The sequence below is a fragment of the Gymnoscopelus braueri genome (genome assembly GCF_963280865.1).
Source record: "Gymnoscopelus braueri genome assembly, chromosome: 13".
NCBI lineage: Eukaryota > Metazoa > Chordata > Actinopteri > Myctophiformes > Myctophidae > Gymnoscopelus > Gymnoscopelus braueri.
Genome location: NC_137615.1, coordinates 45,070,188 through 45,095,658, shown reverse-complemented (window position 1 = coordinate 45,095,658; position 25,471 = coordinate 45,070,188). Strand labels below are relative to the sequence as shown.

The window sequence follows — 25,471 nt, the reverse complement described above, 5'->3', positions numbered from 1 at the left end:
GTGTGTGTGTGTGTGTGTGTGTGTGTGTGTGGTTAATAGCAGGGGTCTTGTTTGAAGGGGTCTGTTTTAAGTAGCATTTAGTGAACTCTGACCCTGTCATTGACACGCTTTCATCCCCAGGAACACCACTAGCCCTTATAGAACTAGCAGCAGCACAGCCTATAAAAACCATGCACACACACACTGTGAGCACTGCTTTCAACCACAATGGCACCGGTTCTGCCAGAATGTCAAGTCACACTCAAGCGTTGCCAGATTTTGTGAGGAGAAACAACAAGCAACCAGGTCTACGGAAACAAGCCCAAAAAGGAGTGACTCATCGGTTTAACCACTTTGAAACCTTCTGTATTGGCTATTTGAAAATAGCCGGCCCGATCTACAAGCTCACAACGCGATGCGAGATCTGCTATTTTTTAAATATACACAAATCTTGTAAGGGGGGTCCCTAGCGCAAAATATTTTCAGATGTGGGTCCATGTACAAATACAGACCCATTTGGGGGGGGGGGTCCTTGACATGAAAACATTTGACAACCACTGGTTTAAACAACATTAGAAAGCAAGACCAAATAAGCAACTACACTTTAGAAACAAGCCCAAAAAAAAGCAACCACCAATATTTACACGTGACTTTACAGAAAAACGAGCCCAAAGTCACTTATAATAAGCAGACCTGGCAACACTGGTCACGCTAGAGTCTGAAGGAGGAAAAAACAACATTGTAACTCCTGAAAACCATGTCATTAAATTGGCTACCATAGATTTCTTTCCCCCACGTTTTTCAAACTCTGAAGGGAGAAATGCTTGGTACGCGGGTTAAAAGCGGCTCATATTTGTGTATCTCTTCTTCCATCACCATGTGTAATGTGGGGGCAGAGGTTTTCTACAGCTCCAGACGCAGATACCTCAGTCCGCATTCGTTGAAGTGGTGGCTGCTGAAAGATAAACACCACCGGATCGCAGAACTAGATCATTCTGACATCAGTGACATGTAGGGATGGCCAAATGGAGACATTTTATTAACCGGTTACCGTTAGGCCTTAACGGTTAATTAATCGATAACCGTTAAGAAAACAAAAAACAATACCAATACAGAGACGAGGAAGAAGAATAAAGTGGAAGTTACGTGTGGTTGCAGGTGTAGACTTGGCCAAAAAACTATAAAAAAAAATAAAAAAAGGGTAAAGATTTTTTCTAACGGTTAACCATTAACCGTTAGTGTTAACCGACAGCCAATTTCTTAACGGTTAACGGTTATCGGTTGGCCAATCCTATTGACATGACGTGAGGATATTTATATATCATTGCTGTCGGGCAGAAACCTCCCATCTCCATATTCTAACTGTTTGTGTTTTTTTCGTAAATTAACGCCCTATTTCACGATCATACTACAGCGTCACACAAAAGTATCAAAAGCAGCAGATCCACAAGCTCGAAACGCGGCGCAAAGTGATGCAGAGAAAATTAACAGTTGTGGTCAAAGACAATACACTTCCCTGTATCAATTTCTGTTCAAGGGTTTCCCCTTAGTGCTAATTATAGCAAGTGGAATTGGAAGTAATGAAACAAAGAAGTGAGCAGACACAATTATTTTGGAACTAGAACACTATAAAAGTGAAGCTGATAAATATGGGTTCTCATTCCTGACTGGCTGGAACTGGCAACCCACCCCGAAAATGTATTTTCTGTTTAGTAGAATGCACAGAGCTGCGGAGACCCCTATTACTGAACAAACACTGTATAGCAAAGACTACTACCAGCTTTAACTTTTTAACAAAAAACTTTAATGGCACACTTATACGCTGTCACACACACCACATATTCCTCCATTCAAACCATAGACGTCAATGAGAGATTACAGTGAGAAAAGTCAAACCTCCATCAATAAAAAGCATGAGGTGAATTTGTATCAAATTGCAGACGTTAAGCACGAACACGCTCTAGAGAAGATTAGCCCAACGGTCTCTGGCGCCAAAGAACTCAAACGGTTTTCAAGGCCGCCTCTCTCTCTCCCTCTCCCCCGGTCCAGAGGCTTAAATGCTTGTGCATTTTTAAGTGCACAGTCTCCTTAAATAATTTACTGTTCGGTCTCCGCTCTGGCATGGCTGCCCGTCAGGGCGGAAACGTGGGGCTGAATGAAGGAAGTAAACTGGGGCTGCGTGACGTAAAGCATCAGCTGTGATCGGGACAGAAGAATGCAGGGATGACTCTGCAGAGGAACACAGCCTGTAAAAGCTTAATGGCACCATTTCCCTCTACTCGCTCTGCATCTCAGAGGTGGGTTATAGACAGTTCAGATACCGGCTAACTAGTAGGGAATGCACGATTAATCATCGGTCATCATATCAGTATCGGCCGATGTTGGCTTTAAAGGTTTAATGACATTCACTTTTACACCACATTCAAAGTCTTTGTCCTGGTCCTTCAAAAGTGTACAAAAAGTTTTAAGTGAAAATTCCATTCCAGTGATCCATGGCAGGTGTTTTTCTCTCACATTTCTAAAGCCTTTTCAACTGCAATGAAAAAAGAAATCTTTGCCTGCGGGTGTCGCTGGTGAGGGATTTTGCCTGTCAATCATCGCCTCTGCTCCGCCCCCCCCAAAGGAAAGGATAGGGGAGGGGAGGGGCGAGGAGGAGAGTGGGCGGGATTAATCGACTGTGACCTCACTGTCGAAGGGCCAAGCTCAGATTACTTTTCAGCCTAATTATTCAGAAAACCCCAGACCACAGAAAATCCACTGAATGTTCTAAGTTCAGGTTTTTTGGGTGTAATTGAGGTCATAAAACCCCAAATAAAACATTGAAAATAAAAAAAGGGAAAATGAATGTCATGATACCTTTAAAATGCAATATCAGTATTGAACAAATAATAATCAGTTTTAGCAGAATCCTAGACAGCAGCCATGTATATGTTGGGATATGGGCCAAAATTTCAATATGGTGCATCCCTAGTTTTGGAATAAAGAGACATTGCTTTTTCAAATTCAGTGTTATATACTCTGTATGCTTTTTTCAGAAAGGACCAAATTTGCTATCGACCATAACAGCGATGTTGACATCGGTTATCGGTATCGGCCAGAAATGTCCCATCGGTGCATCCCTAGTACTACTGCCTACCAATGACATCATTGATGGGGTTTCCAACCAAGCGAATAGAAACTGCAGCCTTTGGGCTGTGGGCGCTGGGGCCGTGTCTTCTCCTCCGCGTCATCAGCGCCCATACCCTAGGTGGGGTTGGCGAAAGGGCCTACTCTGTGTGGAGTTTGCATGTTCTCCCCGTGTCTCCTAGGGTAGTTAATACCCTCACAAAAACATGTAGTAATCCTGGTCACTATACCGCCTCCCCCACGACAGCCGGGGCGCCTGATGGAGGGGAAAGGAACTGGTTGGAATAACGTGTTCCTTCCACGCGCTACGTCCTACCGGGGAAACTCCCCCTGTCAGGTGACAAGAAGGTCAGTTGGCTCTCATGCATTGAAGGAGGCATGAGCTCGGCCCTGGCCTCCCTAGGCTGGTGGGGGGAGTGTAGTGCCCAGGATCACTTAGCAAATTGGCACCGGGTGAAAAAAGGGTTACAAAATCGAGGGATAAAAAAAAATTAAAAAATAAACTACAGCCTTTGGGCTGTGGGCGCTGGGGCCGTGTCTTCTCCTCCGCGTCATCAGCGCCCATACCCTAGGTGGGGTTGGCGAAAGGACCTACTCTGTGTGGAGTTTGCATGTTCTCACCGTGTCTCCTACCTAGGGTAGTTAATACCCTCACAAAAACATGTAGTAATCCTGGTCGCTATACTGCCTCCAAAATAGAGGGTGCGAGCACGACTCTATACTGCCTCCGCTATACTCCACTATACCGCCTCCCCCATGACAGCCGGGCGCCTGATGGAGGGGAAAGGAACTGGTTGGAATAACATGTTCCTTCCACGTGCTACGTCCTACCGGGGAAACTCCACCCTGTCAGGTGACAAGAAGGTCAGTTGGCTCTCATGCATGGATGGAGGCATGAGCTCGGCCCTGGGCTCCCTAGGCTGGTGGAGGGGAGTGTAGCGCCCAGGATCACTTAAGAAGAAAAAAAGAAACTACAGCCTTTCTCTTTCTGGAAAGTTAGTGTGCTGAAATAGAAGCCATTGTTCTTGCATCAATGAAAAAAATAATTATACACGTTTTCAATTTTGATTTTGGTCATTGGTAGGCAGGTTTCTAAACTGTCCACAGCCCTCCGAGACACAGAGCGAGGTTCTGTGTTTAAAAACTATTAGAATTGCTTTGTGTCGTTGCTTCAGCCTATTGTATACTTTATTTTTACGGTGTCATGGAAGGAAATTGTGAAAATAGTCGCATCGAGCTTGTAGATGTGTAATTTTCACAAATGTGTTTGAGTACTTTGTGTGTAAATGAGATGAGTTTGCGTGTCCCATCTAGAATAGAATTATGCAGAATGTCCCATTTCACAAGTTTTCAAATGTATAAAAAGCTTTTTAAAATGGCAGATCTACAAGCTCACAAGCATTGTGAGCTTCAAATAGCCTATGTATAAAATGGCCTATGTATAAAATAGGGCTAAGAGGGGGGGTCCCCACTTTCCATGCACAGGGCAGGGGGCCAAGGACCAGATGGGGGAATCATCTCCCCCACACTGGGAACGCCTCAGGATCCCCACACTCATCCTCTGGCTACTGTGTCCAGGGAGAGAGAAGTCTGGGGTTACCTCCGCAACCTGACTCCGGATTAAGTGGAATGGAGACGGATGGATGTACTGTTAGCATTTAGACCCGACAGATGGAGGTCGCATATCAGTGACCCTACTGTCATTTCCAGTGGTGGAAAAAGTACTCAGATATTTTACTTTAGGTAAAAGTAGCAATACCACAATATTAAAATACTCTGTTACAAGTAAAAGGCCTGTGTTGAAAAATGTTACTTGAGTAAAAGTACACAAGTATTGGCTTCAGAATATAGTTAAAGTACCAAAAGTAAAAGTACCAAAATGTTTGAAAATAGCCAATCTACAAGCTCACAACGCGTCGCATCGTGAGCTTGTAGATCGGCTATTTTCAAATAGCCTTGGTATACGATAGGGCTAAAGTGATTAATGTATGTTTTATAATGTAATAATTTATATCTGCAAAGTAACTAGTAACTAATGTTTTCAAATAATTGTAGTGGAGTAAAAGTACAATATTTGCCTCCGAGATGTAGTGGAGTAGAAGTAAAAGTGTAGACAATGGGAAATACTCAAGACAAGTAAAGCAAAAGTACCTCAAAATTGTACCTAAGTATAGTACTTGAGTAAATGTGCTTAGTTACTTTACGCCACTGTTGTTTGGTGCCAAAAAGGTGGACAGACAGACAGAGATAGATACGACAGATAGACAGACAGGGTGGACACTGCCAACCTTAGAGCACCCACCGCTAGCGTGTTTCATACAAAAAGAAGAAGAAGAAGCCAAAGTGAGCACACACATTAGAGAACTCAGCTCTTCCGGGCCCATGCATCGGATCAGACCATTATTAAAGGTCCAGGCTTTATGCCAGACAGAGTATGTATCCCATTGGTCCACAGTTAAGTGCCTCTTTCCCGCTACAAGGCCGTCCATCATCTTAAACCGAGAGGAGAAGTTACGTAACCGCTGCTGCAGGCCTCCCGGGCGAAAGATAAATGAACCTAACACACCCCCCCCCCCCCCCTCGTTCTCGTCTCCACACTCAATTAGTGTGATGGGCAGTGGTAGAATAAGTACTCGAATTCTTTACTTAAGTAAAAGTATCAATACTGCAATATAGAAGTACTGTTACAAGTAAAAGTCTGGGGTTTAAAATTGGCTTGAGTAAAAGTACAAAAGTATTGGTATCAAAATGTACTTAAAGTACCAAAAGTAAAAGTACTGGAACGTTTGAAAATAGCAGATGTACAAGCTCACAACACGTCGCGATGCGACGAGTTGTGAGCTTGTACATTGCTATTTTCAAATAGCCATATGTATAAAATAGGGCTAAAGTGCTTAATGTATGTATTATGTATGTTTTATAATATAATGATATATCTGCAAAGTAAAGTAGCTAGTAATTAAAGTTTTCAAATAAGTGTAGTGGAGTAAAAGTACAATATTTGCCTCTGAGATGTGGTGGAGTAGAAGTACAAGTATTGGAAATTGGAAATACTCAAGTAAAGTACAAATACCTAAAAATGTATCTTAAGTAAATGTACTTAGTTACTTTCCACCACTGGGTGATGGGTTGGGTTGGGTGATGGGTTGGGTGGGTGTGCATCTCTCTCTTGCTGTTAACAGAAGCAGAGACTGCAGCCTGAAGCAGCAGCATGGTGGTGGTGGTGATGGTGGTGAATGATGAATAGCAGGGGCGGGGTCTCTCTCTCTACAGACAATATCTTCAACTGAAGGAGCTGATTGTTGTCCAAGAAAAGAAGAAGCCCCCCCCCCATCCTCCCCCCTCTCCCACCAGGAGGAAGAGAGATGGGAAGAAGAAGAGTGCCGTACTAATGGCGCTGTTCACTGCTCCTGGTAGTTAATAGGATGGGTGAACGCAGAGGACAAACTTCACATTATGTGCAAATAATATATACAGTGACAAAGAACACCCGCGGCCCCTCTCCATCCACCCCACGCTGCTATCGACGTACGACAACCGACCACACTGAGCTGAGCTTGTAGATCCGCTATTTATTCAACCCATTAAATCCGGTAACGCATCCGTGTCATTTTAGACTTGAGCTATAACCATTATCTTATACTTTGAGCTTTTAAAAAAGAGCAGATATCTACTATTTTTGAAAGATCTTGAACGTTTGTGCAAATCTTTGAATATATATATTTTTTAAACGATCATTTGTAACTCAAATCTTTGCTTCTGGGGGTCCCTGGAAATCAATATTTTACAAATATTCGATTAAAAAAAAAAAAAAAAAAATATATATATATATATATATATATATATATATATATATATATATATATATATATATATATATATATATATATATATTTAAAGATTTGCACACATTTTCACGATTTATCTGCTATTGTTCAATAGCCAAAGAAATCTAAAATGACAGATGTGTTCCCGGATTGAATGGGTAAAAAAAAAAATGGAGGGTCTAATTTGGAGAGAGCCAGTGCTTTTAGAAGTGGCTCATCATGATGACAGCCTGCCTGTGGATCCAGCTGAGAGAGGAGAGTCAAACAACACTGACACTGACTGCAGTTGACTCACTGCATTCCCAAAACAGCCCCCTCTCCCCTCCCCTCTCCTCTCCTCTCCTCTCCTCTCCTCTCCCCTCCCCTCCCCTCGGTCAGCCAGCCACCCTGCTCCTACACATCACACACTAACAAAGACATTCCTACTGACACACACACACACACACACACACACTGCAACAGAGAGAGAGAGAGGGAGGGAGAGAGGGAGGGAGGGGAGAGAGAAGAGGGGGAGAAGGAGAGGGAAAGTGAGAGTGAAGGAGAGAGAAGGGGGGAGAAAGAGAGAGGGAGAGAGGGGAGAGAGAAGAGGGAGAGAGGGTAAGAGAGAGCGAAGGAGGGGGGGAGAGAAAGAGAGAGTGAAGGAGAAAGAGGGAAGGAGGGGGGAGAGAAAGAGAGAGGGAGAAAGAGAGAGAGAGAGGGGGAGAGGGGGAGAGAGAGAGGGAGAGGGGGAACAAGAAAAGAAGGGAACAAAATAAAGAAAGCAGTTGTCAGAGGAGTAACGAAAGAAGAGAGAGCCGAGAGAGAGCGAGCATAACAAAGAATCCTAGCAGAAGGATTGAGACAAGACAGCGAAGGGAAAGAAAGAAAGAAAGAAAGAAAGGCTACCAACAGACAAGGAGGGAAGGGAATGAGAAAGGGGGGGTGGGGGGGGTGACGTCAGCAGGACAGGGTCTCAGAAAACACCATTAGTCAGTCTGAGCCCGCTCAGGTTTTTTTTGGTGACAACGCCACAGCGGGCCGCCCGCCAACTGTCTCCACCTACTGCCAAGGGACCAATCAGCTCCTTTGACAGGAGTACACACACAAACCTATAGTCCTCTACACTCCACTGGACCCCCCCAGGGGGGTCCACAACATGTCCCACATGGACCTTTACGTGCACGTCTGACTCTGAGAGAGTGCACACATTGAGCCAAATGGACTGCCCTCCCTCTCAGAGTTAAAGGAGTAGTTCACCCAAAAAATTACTTATTTTCCATCAATTACACACCCCATGAAGCATTGAATTCATGGAGACTTTTTAGTTTTTATCACATTCCTAAACCTTTGACAACCTGCGGTCGCTAGGAAACACAAAGAGTCTCCTTTGTGTCTCCTACCGGATACATTAGCATGTTTATTATTATCATCAAATTATTGGCTCAGGAATGCGACAAAATGAAAAAAATCTCCACAAATTCAATGCTTCGTGGGGTCTGTAACTGATAGAAAATAAGTACTTTTTTGGGTGAACTACTCCTTTAAATTAACACTGACGACTTTACAGTGTAGATTGGAGAGAGAGAGAGATGGAGGGTAACATAAAAAACAAAAAGAGCAACAGATTGTGAGACAGACACTTGCATCACCGCAACATGTGATCCTCAGACAGAGAGAGCCGGCCGGTGACTTAATCCCCCGGGATTCTCCTGTTGTGGAACAGATCTGGAGGGGGATCCAAAAACGTGTCGATACGTTCGTTGCCCCCCCGCTGTTCACGCTCAACAAGTGACTTGACACACACACACACACACACACACACACACACACACACACATACACACACTAAACAAGAGGGGAAAGGGGGTACGATGGTGTGTGTGTGTGGGGGGGGGGGGTTAACCCATACAATCCGGGAACGTGTCTGTGTCACTTTAGATTTATTTGGCTATTCAAAAAATAGTAGCGTGGGAGCTTCTAGATCTGATTTTTTTTTTTTATCCTGAAAATGTGTGCAAATCTTTGAATATATATATATATATTTTTAAAGCGAATATTTGTAACTCAAATCTTTGCCTCTGGTGATTCCCTGGAACAAAAATATTTTACAATTGCAAAAAAAAAATATGTATTCAAAGATTTGCACAAATGTTCAAGATTTTTCCAAAATAGCAGATCTACAAGCTCATAGCGCGGTACTCAGTGTCGCACTATGACCTTGTATATCTGCTATTTTTTAATAGCCAAATATGTTTTTAAATGACACAGATGCATTCCCGGTCTTCAAGAGTTAAATATGCCCCCCCCCCCCCCCAAACACACACACCACAGAAATTCAAAACCTACGTGTTCAGATTCCACTCCCCCGGGGGGAGGCGATGCAACAGGGCGATGCAATGGGGCGGGACGATCCAGCCGGCAAAAAAAACGCACGTTGTAAGCAGAGTGGCTCAGAGAGCCTCTGTCTGAAGACCCTATAACCCTAATATCTCCTCCCAGGCCAAGTGGGGACTTCCCCTTTAGGCTAGCGGATAAGATGTTTGGCTTCGGTCAGTCAATGTCCCTTCTCGCGCAGTGTGGCCCCAGTTCGAATCCTGGGGTGTGTTACACACATGCAACTGTAATGTACATGTGTGCTCATATAATCATACTGCGCAGAGCGAGCAGTGTGCGCGGTGCCCCGGTGCACCATGGGAAAGCACCCCCCCCCCCCTCACCCGGGGACTGGGCAGATTAACACATGACAAAGCTCGTTAACCCTGGACAATGACGGATGCTAATCCTCCGCGCACGGCCCGCAGCGTGCTCCGCTAGCTAGCGCCGCTGTTTTACTACGACAGAAAGAGAGGGCGAGAGAAAGGGAGAGAGAAAGAGAGAGGGCGAGAGAGAGAGGGTGAGAGAAAGGGAGAGAGAGAGGGCGAGAGAGAGAGGGCGAGAGAGAGAGGGCGAGAGAGAGAGGGCGAGAGAGAGAGAGAGAGATGCACGAGGAAGATGGACAGATGAGGAAGACTACAGAGAGACAGAGAGACAGAGACAGAGAGAGAGAGAGAGACAGACAGAGACAGAGAAACAGAGAGAGACAGAGAAAGAAGGGAGGGAGAGGAAAAGTGAAAGAGAGATGAGGAGAGAGAAAGGGAGCAAGAGCAACGTCATGACGTCACGTGTCGAAAAAAAGCAGATCTACAAGCTCGCAAATCTGCCGTTTCCAGTGAGCAACACAACGTGTGTGTATCAGAGTATAAATCAGGCATCGAGGAAAGGTGACAAAAAGACAAGACGGGGTACGAAAAGAGCTGGGGGGGAGGGGAGAGAGAGAGAGGCAGGCAGAGGAGAGCGAGACAGAGGAGAAAGAGAGAGAAGGAGAGAGAGTGTGGCAACCAGGGTTGCCAGATCTGCTTATTATAATTTCCCCGCAATATTTTATTTGAAAATAGCCGATCTACAAGCTCACAACGCGTCGCATCGCTTGTAGATCTGCTATTTTCAAATAGCAGATCTAGTATATGTTAAAGTGCTCATGTGGCCCATAGTCGCTTCTTTTGGGCTGGTTTTCCTAGACCTGGTTGCTTGTTTCTCACAGAATCTGGCAACACTGGTGGCAACTAACAGAGGCCTCAGTGTGCCCCAGAAAGCAGAGCATACAATAGGGAGGCAGGGCTGAGGTCCTTCACTCCCCAACACAATGCCCCAAAAGAGCGAGGTGCATAAAGAAGGGGCCCCCCAGGGCCCCCCAATAATAGTGTAACATAGTAGTCTTTACCACAGTCTGGAGGGAGCGGCAACCATCCTGCTATCAACCGGGGGTACAGATAGAGGCTATGAGGAGGACAAGCAACAGTATCATAAAAGAGCATCAGTGGTGGAAAAAGTACTCCCATTTGTTTCTTAAGTAAAAGTATCAATACTGAAATGTAGAAATACTCTGTTACAAGTAAAAGTCCGGAATTCAAAATGTTTAAAAAAGTACCAAAAGTAGAAAGTACACAAATAGCAGCTCTCAATGAGAGAGCCTTGCCTTGTAAATCGGCTATTTTCAAATGGCCGACATATATATATATATATATATATATATATATATATATATATATATATATATATATATATATATATATATATATATATATATATATATATATATATATATATATATATATATATATATATATATATAGGGCTGAAGTGGTTAATATATGTGTTGCAATAAGAATAGTGATAATCTCAAATAATAGCGATTAGGTGATTATGTAATAATTTTTGTGACAGGCCTAGGTAGAGATAGTCAGCACTAGGTCTGCTGCTGCCATTCAACAGATGGAGTGAGTGAGTGAGTGAGTGAGTGTGTGAGAGAGACAAGAGAGAGAGAGACAGACAGACAGACAAGAGAGAGACACAGAGGAGGAAGTGCATTAGTGAGCAGCAAGCAGGGGACCTCTTCCTCTTAATGCAGTTATCCCTTGTTCCCAAGGGAAGAGAGAGAGACAGACAGACAGACAGACAGACACGGACAGACAGGCCGAGAGCAAGAGCAGGCACAAAGGTTGGCGTTACAAGAGAACGAGGAAGAGAGTAAGAACACAATTGGCAAATTACAGAAAAACTAAAAGGAGAGACGTGTTTTTTTATGTTAAATATGGTCGCTGTCGGGGGAGAACCTTGTTCTCCCCCGACAGCGACCATATTTAACATAAAAGGAAATGGAAAACAAGAACCTGTGTTCTAATGGATGCAATGTCGTTATTATTTAGTCACAGGCTCTAGTCTAGTTAACACTTTTCACCAGTTCAAAAACACACAGACTTAAACTTTTGGGCATGTCATTATAGGTGAAAATATTCCCAAACTTTCAAAGATATTCAAACTCTTTTAAAAAATATGCTATTTTTAAAATATATAAGCGCCCAATACGATGAGTTGTGAGCTTGTAGATTTCGCTACTTTAGTGGAACAGTCATAATAATAATAATAAATAATAATACATTTTATTTATAACGCACTTTACATTCTCACGAATCTCAGAGTGCTACAGATTAAAAGCAAGGCATAAAAACAGCATAGGCAACAAAACAATTACATGACATGTCATGACATAACATTAAAAAATGGTCTCCTATGGAGAATTAATGTCAATACCAGAGTTGGAAACTCTTCTGTGCTATAAATAATGATGACTTTTCCTGCTATCTTGACCAATAGCGGTCCTTTTTATTGTCGACGTGGGCTCTTGGTGTAGGCTAATTAAGTTAAAAGCCTAGATTGTAAATGTTAAGTTGGCTCAGGTTGTGTGATTTGCAAATTGATGGAAATATAGGCTACAAGTCCCACTGTGTGTAGCATCCATTTTAGTAGTCTTTTTGGTGACGCCTCTGGGAGCTCTGTTGTCTGCTGAACTGCGATTCCCAGAATTCCAGAATTCAATTTGAAACTAAAAACACCAAAACGAACGCTGCAGGGCCCTAGTGCCGACGTCATTTTGGAACGCAACAATGTTTTCAGAAATTGTCTGTATAAACTTTAAAAAAACGTAAATGAATACATTTCCGGTACATTTGATGCCTGCATCATTCTGGTTAGTTTTTTTAGTTTTATTTATTATCTCAGGTAATTTGTAAATATGTAGATAACTTGTCTGGCCTTCTGTTGCTCTCTTGTTTTTGATCTCCTTCCCACCTGCCCCCCACCCTCTTCTTCTCCCCCCCCCCTCTTCTTTCTATGGAAACTAACGTTGCGATGGGAACGATGTACAAAAAAGAATTTCACCCACTTTTTTACCTTGTAAACCTGTGATGTGACAATAAAACTGATTCTGATTCTGATTCTGAGTGTCGGGGGCAGGCACTCGCAAATAATAACCGTGGTTTAGATAAGTTTTCAAAAGAAATGTGGAAAGGTTACAGTGAATAGTTTAAAATGAACTACAGACAGACGCAGGGAGAAAGAGACCGACGGGAAGCGAAGGTTGGAGTAATTAGTGCATTGAAGAGCTGCTGCAGGCTGTGTGTCCATTATATGAGACAGACAGGCTCCTCCATGGAGATAAATGAGATCAGAGCAGACCTGGGACCAGCTGCTGTCTCAGCTCCTGGATCAATACTACCATCGTGCGTGTGTGTGTGCGCGCGAGCAAGTGAGTGAGAGAGAGACAGACAGGCCAGTTGTAACCTGGCATCCCTATTTTTTGGGATATGTCATAATCACAAGTTTTCAAAACAAGCGCGATGTGACGACGACACGCTGTGAGCTTGTAGATCTGCTATTGCCACTAGTGGATCTGTTATATTTCCACTAGTGTATCTGCTGTATTTCCACTAGTGGATCTGTTATATTTCCACTAGTGGATCTGTTATATTTCCACTAGTGGATCTGTTATATTTCCACTAGTGGATCTGTTATATTTCCACTAGTGGATCTGTTATATTTCCACTAGTGGATCCGTTATATTTCCACTAGTGGATCTGTTATATTTCCACTAGTGGATCTGCTATATTTCCACTAGTGGATCTGTTATATTTCCACTAGTGGATCTGTTATATTTCCACTAGTGGATCTGCTGTATTTCCACTAGTGGATCTGCTGTATTTCCACTAGTGGATCTGCTATATTTCCACTAGTGGATCTGTTATATTTCCACTAGTGGATCTGCTATATTTCCACTAGTGGATCTGCTGTATTTCCACTAGTGGATCTGCTGTATTTCCACTAGTGGATCTGCTGTATTTCCACTAGTGGATCTGCTGTATTTCCACTAGTGGATCTGCTATATTTCCACTAGTGGATCTGTTATATTTCCACTAGTGGATCTGTTATATTTCCACTAGTGGATCTGCTGTATTTCCACTAGTGGATCTGCTATATTTCCACTAGTGGATCTGCTATATTTCCACTAGTGGATCTGCTGTATTTCCACTAGCTGTGAAATAGGGCTGAAGTCATCACCACGTAGAGCTAGACAGAGCGAGAGAGAGAGAAGAAAAAAAGAGAGCCGTAAACGACGTACGTACCGTACGCAGTGTTGCCAGATTCTGTGAGAGAAACAAGCAACCAGGTCTAGGAAAACCAGCCCCAAAAGAAGCGACTATGGGCCACATGAGCACTTTTAACATATACATCAGCTATTTGAAAATAGCAGATCTACAAGCTCACAACGCGTCGCGATGCGACGCGTTGTAGATCGGCTATTTTCAAATATATTGCGGGGAAATTATAACAAGCAGATCTGGCAAACCCTGACTGTACGTAGGAGTCTGACCCGACAGACCTCAGGTACTCTCTTGAGATTCTCTTCGCACATGGATGGATGGATGGATGGGGGTGGTGGTGTGGGAAGGGGGGGGGGGGGTTACACCAGCGGGCCAAGCCCAGGGTTGTGCACAGTTAAGAGGATTACAGGTCGGCCATGTTCCTAAAGCGGGGCAGGAGGAGGAGGGCCGTGTGTCCCAGATGGAACCTGATCCTTCTCAAGCCGGTCCGGGGTTTGGCTGGATGTTACGTTATGGTCCAACGCGCACGCCAGGACCTGCGGACTGCAGCTAACTAGCAGCTCTCTCTCTCTCTCTCTCTCTCTCCCTCTCTCTCGGTCTCGTTCTCCCATAACACGCCGAGCACACAGCTGGCATCAAAGCACTGCCACAAAAACAGCTGGCTGGCTTGCAACGGGGCCATGAACTCACACTCCCTCTCTCTCTCGCTCTCTCTCTCTCTCTCTCTCTCGTCACGCCCCAAAAACACATCTGCGTTTTTGACGGCAACAAAGCTGATGTAACGGAGTGGTAACTAGCCTTTTTCTTTGGTGACACAGGGTGGATCCCTACGCTGCAGTTTGGCTAGAAAGCTGTGGTTCTCAAAGTATAGGGTCTGGGACCCCCAGGGGTCAATCAATAGCTGATCTGCAAGCTCACAATGTTGGCTTATTTTTGCCTTGAAATGTTGAAAATAATTTGAAAATTTAAATTTTTATCCCGCGATTTTTGTAACCCTTTTTTTTCCACCCGGTGCCAATTTTCTAAGTGATCCTGGGGGCGCTACACCAGCACTACACCAGTCCCCCACAGCCCAGGGAGGCCAGGGCCGAGCTCATGCCTCCTTCAATGCATGAGAGCCAACTGACCTTCTTGTCACCTGACAGGGGGGAGTTTCCCTGGTAGGACGTAGCGGGTGGAAGGAACACGTTATTCCAACCAGTTCCCTTCCCCTCCATCAGGCGCCCCGGCTGTCATGGGGGAGGCGGTATAGCGACCAGGATTACTACATGTTTTTGTGAGGGTATTAACTACCCTAGGAGACACGGGGAGAACATGCAAACTCCACACAGAGTGGGCCCTTTCACCAACCCCACCTGATGACGCGGAGGAGAAGACACGCCCCCCAGCGCCCACAGCGTCCCCGGCGGGAATCGAACCCAGGACCCTCTAGCTGTGAGGCGACAGCGCTACCGACTGCGCCACCGTGCCCCCCTAATACAGATCTTCTCTTATGGGGGTCCCTGGCACTAAATCTTTTCAGATGGGGCAACACAGCCCAATACGTAATATTTTTTTGGGAAAGTATGCGATTATAAAATACGTCTGTATTTCACCCTTGGTGAAAGGGCCTTTCTGTGTGGAGTTTGCGTATTCTCCCTGTGTCACAAAAAACATGCTGTAATCCTGGTCTCTATACTGCCTCCCCTGGTCAGCCGGGGCGCCTGATGGAGGGGAAAGGAACTGGTTCCTTCCACTACATCCTACCGGGGAAACTCCCCCCTGTCAGGTGATAAGAAGCGGCTTGCTAGCTCCTCATGCATTGAAGGAGGAATGAGCTCAGTTCTGGGCTCTCGACTAGGCTGGCAGAGGGAGAGTAGCGCCCAGGATTACATAGGCAATTGGCACTGGGTGAAAAAAAGGGTTACAACATCACGGGATAAAAAATTAAAATGTTATACTTTTGATTACGAAGCCTAAAAGGCTAAACAGTTATTCATATGTTCAATGCCAAGAACTCAATTAAATCGTTAATCGCAATTATTTGTACACCGGTATTTGACAATGAATGGTCATCTTAAATGTTGTAATGGTCACAGCCCTACCAGTGGCTAAAAGGAGTGCTGGGTTGGGTCATTGTTGTCAGCATTGTGGCATCATGCATGCCTATTGCTGCATGCCATGTCTACAGTACGAGAGGGCCGACCGCACGTCTAGCCTGTGACATCATCTCTGAACCCCACTGACTGGCCTCTGGTCTGGGGCGGCACGCACGCACGCACACACGCGCACACACACACGTAGACAGTAACTAAGTACATTTACTCAAGCACTGTACTTAGCACACTTTTGAGGTATTCTTTACTTTGCTTGTGTATTTCCTTTTTTTATGCTTTATACTTCTACTCCACAACATCTCAGAGGTAAATATTGTACTTTTTACTCCACTACAATTATTTGACAGCGTTAGTTACTAGTTACTTTGCAGATTTGGAATATTAAGACAAAGCATGCATTAACCAACTAAGCCCAATTTTGTACTTCAGCTGTTTGAAACAGAGTGACGCGTTGTGAGCTTGTAGATCTGCCATTTTCAAAAGATCTTCATACATTTTGAAACCTGAAATGGGACTTTCTGCATAATGAGTACTGTTGGTACTTTAAGTACAATTTGATGCCAACACTTTTGTACTTTTACTCAAGTAAAATGTGAATACAGAACTTTTCCTTGCAACAGAGTATTTCTATATTGTGGTATTGGTACTTTTACTTAACTTGAGTACTTCTTCCACCACTGCGCACACACACACACACACACACACACACACACACACACACACACACACACACACACACACACACACACACACACACACACACACACACACACACACACACACACACACACACACACACACACACACACACACACACACACACACACACACACACACACACACACACACACACACACACACACACACACACACACACACACACACACACACACACACACACACACACACACACACACACACACACACACACAAAGAGGTGGTCGCCGTGGCAACGCTGACGACTGACGCAGCAGAATGCCTCTTTGCTTCCAAACAAACTCTTGTTCCCTTTTCGATTCCACAGCTCTGAAACATCTGTGTAACTTTTTGATTTGAGCTAAAAAAGCATTTTTTTACACTTTGGCTATTCAAAAATAGCAGATATACAAGCTCATAGCGCGGCACCGAGTGCCCACTACAAGCTTGTAGATCTGCTATTTTTGAAAAATCGAGAAAATGTGTGCAAAGAAAATGTGTGCAAATCTTTGAATATATATTGTTTTAAAGCGAACATTTTTAACTCAAATGTTTGCTTCTGAGGGTCCCTGGAATAACATATTTTGAGATGGGGGTCCGTGGCCAAATACATATCATCTTGGGGGTCCTTGACATGAAAAGGTTGGAGCACCACTGATATAGAAACATAACGTTTTTCAGAAAACCGTTGGGATTTAGAAGACATTTGTAGAAATCGGCTTCAGGTCTTAATGGGTTAAATACTTATTTATGGACGTTTTCACCATGTCACATGGCACTATGGTTTTATAAACCTGCTGCTAGTTTATATCGTCTCTGTCGGGTGGAAACCTCATACTGTATGTCCAAAACCTTTCAGGATTCAAATTCAAAAGAAGCAAAAGTAGCAGATCTACAAGCTCGAAATACTGTTGATGCTTTTGTGTGACGCTGTAGTATGATCAAGTAGGGCATTCATTTACAAAAAACACAAAAAGTTAGAATAGGGAGATTCTAACCCGACAGCAACGATATACATTTCTATGTTTCATGTGTTTTTATTGTCCCTTCCCTTCTTACTCTTCCTTTTACTGCACTGTTGAAGGCCTGCACAAAGAAGAGTTTCATTGCGCATTTTATTGATTGATTGATTGATTGATTTTTGCTGCCATCTGTCATTTACAAGCAGGCCTGGTCTGGTGTCGTTAGGCTAATATTTACCATTTGGGAATCAATCAGCCACAGGCACCCACATAGTGGTGAAAATAAAAGCAAGTATTTTCTTAGCGATTATTCAAAAATAAGTTATTTTGCTTACATGCCCAAAATAATAATAATTGGCCTATTTCGTAAAAATGATCGTATATTTTGTAATAATCGATTAGTTTGGTTAACTGTGGCACCCCCAAAAAAAAGCAACCTTAGCGTGGAGGCCTAGCAACAAGGGCCATTATCCATCCTCCCACCAGAGGAATTCGTAGCCTCCGAACGGACGAACGCACGCGGCAAATTACTGCAGCTGCTGGCAAACGCAAGCCGTCCAAAACCACAGGACCGCACCGCCAACTGCCAGCTCAGACAACTGTCTGTGTGCCCCCACCACCTCCCACCCACCCACCAATGGAGACCAGGGCAGCAGCCAGCCTACATGTCCGGACGGGAGGGAGCGCGAGTCAGGCTATACAGCTGACTTATCTCCTCTTTATCTCCTTGGCGCACATGTTTCTGTCCGCTTCAAGACAAGTTAGTCTTTTAGGGGCATCCTTCAAACCAAGCAACCCCCCGAATGAAATAACCTCTATTGTTAAGTAGTTAATGTGTGAATTACTTCAAAACTCCAACGGCCATCGGTCATTATTATCACCTCAAGAGTCAAGACACTAGTCGCACATACAGTAAGCCTTCACCTTGGAGGCCACATTATCACATGAAAAAGGCTATTTGAACTGAAGTCCACACATTCTTGCTGGCCCCAGCCCGCATCTGTGTCATTTTTTGATTTGAGCTAAAAAGCATTATTTTACACTTTGGCTATTCAAAAATAGCAGATATACAAGCTCATAGCGTGGCACTACGAGCTTGTATATCTACTATTTTTGAAAATAGTGAAAATCTTTGAATAAATATTATTTTAAAGCGAACATTTTTTAACTCAAATCTTTGCTTCTGGGGGGTCCCTTGAACAAAATGTTTCTAGATGGGGGTCCGCAGCCAAATTCATATAATTTTGGGGGTCCTTGACATGAAAAAGTTTGAGCACCACTGATACAGAAACATACGTTTTTTCAGAATACTGCTGGGATTTAGAAGACGTTTGTAGAATCGGCTTCAGGTCTTAATGGGTTAAGCTAACGTTTGTCCGACTATTGGGACGTCGAAATGAAGGGAGGCGGGAATTATGAGCGGACCCTCCAGTAGCACGTGCAGGAAGAACCCTGCAATCCCACAGGAAAATCACCATCACCAAAATGATAAGAAATGATAATAAATACATCCTTGGCTGCCCAAGTAAGACGAGCCGTTATTTACCCATCAACAGATCAATAACGAGGATTGCAGCCAATCAGCCTGCCCCTTTGCATGGTTTACGGCAGGCAGCTGCTCGTTAAGGTTGCTTCATCTCATATGGGGTTAATAAGGATGATGATGACGACGGTTCCTTCATGATGTCACAGGGACAGCAAAGGTCAGGACAGCTCCCCGAAGACACCCGCCCCCCCTCTCCAAATATGACCTATGGGGGGGGACAGAGATGTCCTTGTCCTCACAAGTCAGGGGGGATTCAGAGCTGGGAGGGGTCGGCTGGTAATACTGAGTCAGTCACACGCACACGCACACACACACACACATACACACGCACGCACGCATTTGCATTACTATACTTGTGAGGGTGCTTTTGTGAATGCCATTTCTCTACCCTAAAGCCGAAAATATCAGATCTACAAAGTCACAACATGTCGCACTGCAACGCATTGTGAGCTTGTAGATCAGCTATTTTCGGTGCACGACCCATTGCACACAACTTAAGTATAAAATCAGGCATCACTCCAGAACCCCAACCCTTAAACCTAACCCTTCACCTCCAACCTGAATCTTTTTTCCAAATGTTGTTACTGAGCGTACAGCACTATGGTTCAACAATGTTGCTTTAAATGTGCTCTATAAATAAAGTGGATTTGATTGGAAATTGTACGCCCAACTCTAAAGATATATATTTTTAACCATAAAATCAGCATTTATCTTGTGAGGAGAGAGGACCAAGGAAATTGTCCTCACAATTATAGTAATACAAGAACACACACACACACACACACACACACACAGACGCAGCTTTTACTGGTGCTGGTGAGCCTGAGGGCAAGTTGGGACGACACAGGCCTATTAATGGAACAATCATTCCTTCTATAACCAATGGACCCTGAACTGAGTCCAAAAAAAAAGGCCAGCTGGAAGCAAACTGGGCCATTAGAATGAACATCGGCCCCCAAAACGCAATTCTACACTCACACCACACAAGAGGAACCAAGGTGACACTGGTCACCAAGCACCTCGACCAATTATCCTCCATCAGACGGTGTCACTCAGGGGGTAGCAGCATGTTAACCCGTTGAATCCTGGAACACATCAACAAATGTCTTAAAAAATCCTAACAGTTTTCTGGAAAGAACTTATGTTGCTACATCAGTGGGTCTCTAACTTTTTTCATGTCAAGGACTCCCAAAAGGATATGTATTTGGCCGCGGACCACCCCATATCAAAAATGTTTTGTTCCAGGGGCCTCCAGAAGCAAAGAATTGAGTTATAAATGTTCGCTTTAAAAATATATATATCTTCAAAGATTTGAAAAGAATGTTCACGATTTTTCAAAACAAAATTGCAGATCTGCAAGCTCGTATGAATGGCCAAAGTATAAAACAATGGTTATAGCTACAGTCTAAAATGACACAGATTGAATGGGTTAAATGTATTCATTTAGTCACTGGAAATGAAATCACTTTTAATAATGTGCAACTTTAATGTAAATATTATGAACACCATTATGGCTTCTCTAGCAGAATAGTGACACACTCTTGACTTGCGCAGTTACAATTTACACAGTACAATCCTCAAGTGTTAAGTTATAGCTTTATTGCTTTTGTTAACTAGTGTGCAAATGTGACCAAATGGCCCCTTACGGGTCCGTTTGGTTACATTTGCACAATCTAAAAAGAGATATGGTACATACTCATAAGTCAACAGAGAAACGGCCACCAGGGTTTTTCGGCGGAGACCTTTTTAATATGGAAAGGAATTCTCCTGTCGCCTAAAGCCAGGGTGATGCTTATTAACTTACAATTAAATGCTTTATTCATTCAAATTAAAAAGCAAAATAAATCTCGACAAATCTTCTTAGCAAAATCCCCCGAATGGCTTCTGACGTGAATCCGCAGGCCACCGGCTTAAATTCCATCTTAAGACCTTTTCTCTCAGCATTTCGTGAAAGGGGAGTGGAGGGGGGGGGGGGGGGAGGGGGGCTGGTTTTTAATGGAGGCTAAATTTAATTTCACATGATTGCATTAGTCCAGGGCCAGGTCTTCTTGCCCGTCTGTCTGACAAACATATGCCTGCCTCGTCCTGCAGGTATGGAGATTTGTGAGGCAGCCATGATTCTCTCATTCAGAGATGATGTTTTCCAGGTTGTCACTCAGGCCGAGTAGCCTACGTAGGCCAAACTACGGCCAAAATAGCTAAAAAAATAAGGTAATATTTTCCCTTTGGAATCCGGTGGACCAGCGTTTTTCATTTTTTCAAAGCCGCCAGGGGGGGCGAATTTGCAAAGGATACGAAAATGAATACAAACAAGTATTTAAATTTTGTGCCTGGGCCGTAGAGTGACGGTCTACCGTAGAGCGTGTCGCGGGTTCAACTCCCGTTCCCGCTGCGTGTCACCCCCCCTACATCTCTCTCCCCATTTCCGGTCAGCCTACTTTCCCAAATAAAGGCCAAAAAAAAAAAAAAAAAATCTTTAAAATGATGTACAAATATCAACTTAAATTCATAAGATTGTTGTCATATTTTGTAGCATGTCATCATAAACAAAATGTCAGATCTACAAGCCCACTAGTGAAACAACAGTGGCTACAGACCCCCACCGGTTGATATTATTCCGTCCGGAATCCGGACAGTGTCCGGGCCCTGCAAGACCAGCCTGTGATGATAAGTGCTCATATTAAACCGCCCTGGGATGCAATCTAGGCCCCCGGTCGCATCAATAATACACCCTGCGGTAGATCATTGCAGAGTATTGATCTTCTTAACAGTGGATACAGCCTTGCTCTCTTTGACACCTCGGGGGTTTAAAGGAATTGGCCGTGTGGGTGTGTGTGTGTGTGTGTGTGTGTGGGGGGGAAAGATTTTCAATCCTTGCATGGGTGCAGTTTATTAAACATGCCTTGACAGTTTTTTTAGGGCAAGCTGGCGCTCTTGTCTCTTGTCTCTCACATACACAGTAAAATCCTCAGTGAGGATTTTGCCATTTGTAACTCTGAGCGTGCACAGATGTACACTCTCAGAGTTACAAATGATCACTCAGGATTTTCGAGCGTTGGCGCAAGGGTGCCAAGTGCAAGACACAAGCCCTATACCAACATAGTGTACGTTCACTACATTTAGTGGTGACACATCTCAAATCCAGCACAGTCAGGACTTCAATGAAATATTTAATTATGTTACATTTCCCCCGTCCAATAGTGTAGTTTAGTGACAACTTAAGATAGCAGAAAAATAACATGCAGAAAAATTACTTAAATATACTGTTTCTATTTGCCCCTCTGACATCAGGGACGTGTTTAAGTCCCCCTGTTTGCATAAATTAGTTAAAATAGTTATACAAGTTAGTTGAAATAGTTACATTGATTATTGATGATATTGTTTGCAGCTTTAGCCAATTAATACCAAACATACATAAAGTGGTAAATGATGATGTATTAGGTACTACCCAGCAGCACAAAGTAATTAAAATCAGCCCCATCTTCACCTAACCAGCTGCAACAATAAAGAGATGAACACAACACATGCATGCATTTACTAATTACAATCCAATAATATGATTGTGAAATGGACCATTCTGCATGATGAGTACTTTTCATATTTGGATACCAATCCTTAACTTTTACTTGCAACTGAGTATTTCTACATTGTGCTACTTTTACTCAAGTAAAAGAAAAAAAATCAGAGTAGCTACTTCCTCCACTCTGTTGATATACCCATCATCAGCAGCTGATATGGTTTAATAATTGATCCATAATGACAATGAGGAGCAGCCTATATGAACCAACACGTGTTGCCCCCAGACCTTATGAAGGACCACATCATTATGATGTCACCTGCAGCCTCACACAGTATACTTACATGGTCCACAATGACACAACACACACAAGCGACACCCGCCACCACGTTGGCGTCGCTTGCAGACAAAGCTCACTAACACATAGCATAGACCAACCCTCTCTCACACACACACACACACACACAGAGACAGACAGACAGACAGACAGAACAATGGACATCCGCCATGCAGATGGAGAATGAGGGAGATATATTAGATCGATAGTTACAAAGGGGAACAGCCAATAGTAAATCAGTGGTTCTCAAAGTGAAGTCCGGGGACCCCTATAGGGGTCCTCCTTAAGGGGGGGGTGAATGAGACTTTAAACACTTAAAAGCCCCCCGTTTGCAAAAAAAAAAAGCTCTACAATACAAGCTCACACAAGCTGTGAGCTTGTAGATCTGCTATTTTCAAAATAACGTTGACAAATCTATCGATAGAGTTTGCAACAAAATCGTTTCAAATGGGGGGTCCGAGGCCTTTTTTAGGGGTTCTTCCTCGACATTGAAATGTTTGAGAAGCACTGCACTAAAATAATCTCATAAAGAGAGATGTACAAATATGTAACTATAACGACTCACATATTATTATTATCATCTACTTAATCTAACCTCTGTGTGTGTGTGTGTGTGTGTGTGTGTGTGTGTGTGTGTGTGTGTGTGTGTGTCTTAATCTAACCTCTTTCTCTCTGTGTGTGTGTGTGTGTGTGTGTGTGTGTGTGTGTGTGTGTGTGTGTGTGTTGCCACCGCCCTAGCTCTGGTCCATAGCATTAGAAGGGGTTCTCCTTAACCCCATGTTACTTTCTAGCCGCTGCCCGCACACCCGCGGCCGCAGCCTCTCGTCTTTAGTAAAAAATAAACAATACACTTTCGCTACTCAGCAAAACAAAGACGGTTGGAAGATGTTGAAAGCCTACTCTCCTTAGTGGGACCACTCTGAGCCCTCCACCTCACGTCTAAAATACACTTTTTGTCCAGAAAAGAAAATATTTCACCGGATGGACATTCTTTAGTTTCTCCACTGCGCCCCCTACAGATCTTGTCAATAGAACAATTCCTTTAACCAAATCTGTAGGGAGCGCAGTGGAGCAACTCAAAATGTTTTCCATCCGTTGAAATATTCTATTTTCTGGACAAAAAAAAAAGTATTTTTGCGGTGGGGGGCTCGGAGTGTTCCCACTAAGGAAAGTAGGCTTTCAACATCTTAAACCCGTATTTGGTTTAGTGAGTAGCGAACGTGTATATATATATTTTTTACTACAGACGACAGGCTGCGCTAGCGTGGGTGTGCGAGCATAGCGGGGAACAGCCGAAAAGTAACATAGCGTTAAGGAGAACTCCTTCTTTAACGCTGTGGACCACAGCTACCACCGCCCCTCAGTGCCCCTGCGTGCAATGAATCAAACTCACTCCCAAAAGCTCATCGACTGAATAAAAAAAACATTCATTTACACACGTTGGAGGGGGGGGGGGGGGGGGGGGGTATATCAATATAATCAACGTTATTAAAGAATAATTTAATCAAATTAGCGGCATCAATTAGACGTGATCGTTAGCACGGCGGCTAAAGCAGTTTGTCTTCATTCGTCTTTCTTACCTAGAAATGTGGAGCAAATCCTCCCCCGGCTACGCCCAGTGTGGAGCCCCGGTCTTCTGTTCGCTGTCCCCGGCTACGATCAGCGTGAACCCCCGGTGCTCTGAGCTGAGGTTCTCTCCGGTTGGATCACTGTCCCCTGGCTACTATCAATGTGAGGCAGCCGTGTGTGCGTGCGTGCGGTGCGGTCTCCGGTTCACTGTCCCCCCGGTTACGATCAGTGTGAATCCCCGCTCTCCTGTTCACTGTCCTCCCCGGTAGGAACAAGAAAGTGAAAGGGTTCAAGGAGGAATCGAACCAAAATGGAGCCGAGAGACCGGAGGAGGAATGTGAAGGAAACTTGTCTCTTGTGTGTGTGCGTGTGTGTCTACCGTGATGCACACACTCTGTTCTGTTCTCTCTGGCACCAGAAAGAAAGAACAGAGGAAGAAGGCAGGGCGCTTTATCAGTCACTCCCTCTCTCACTGTGTGTGTGTGTGTGTGTGTGTGTGTGTGTGTGTCTCTCTCTCTCTCTCTCTCTCTCTCTCTCTCTCTCTCTCTCTCCCTGTGTCTGTGTCTCTCTCTCTCTCTCTCTCTCTCTCTCTCTCTCTCTCTGTCTCTGTCTCATCCTCCTCTCTCTGTCTCTCACTCTGTCTCCCTCTCTCACTGTCCCCCCTCTCTCTGTCTCCCCCTCCTCTCTCTCTCTCCCCCCTCTCTCTGTCTCTCTCTCTATTTCTCACTCTCTATTTCTCTCTGTCTGTCTCTGTTTCTCTCCCCTTCCTCCCTCCCTCTCTCTCTCTCTTTCTCTCTCTCTCCCTCTCCCCCCTCCCTCTATTTCTCTCTCTCTCTTTCAGTGGCTGGATGGATGGATGG

The 25,471-nt window shown here is 44.1% G+C and overlaps 1 protein-coding gene across 2 annotated transcripts in view; it reads right to left on the bottom strand.

Moving 5' to 3' along the window:
* Window positions 1-25,083, bottom strand: part of prr36b (proline rich 36b) — an 88,114-nt gene extending 63,031 nt beyond the window's left edge. For both annotated transcript variants that reach the window (XM_080446078.1, XM_080446079.1), the window contains exon 1: window positions 24,623-25,083. The gene's annotated coding sequence lies outside the window, so the exon portion shown is untranslated. The remainder of the gene's footprint in view (window positions 1-24,622) is intronic.
* Window positions 25,084-25,471: the final 388 nt, after the last annotated feature.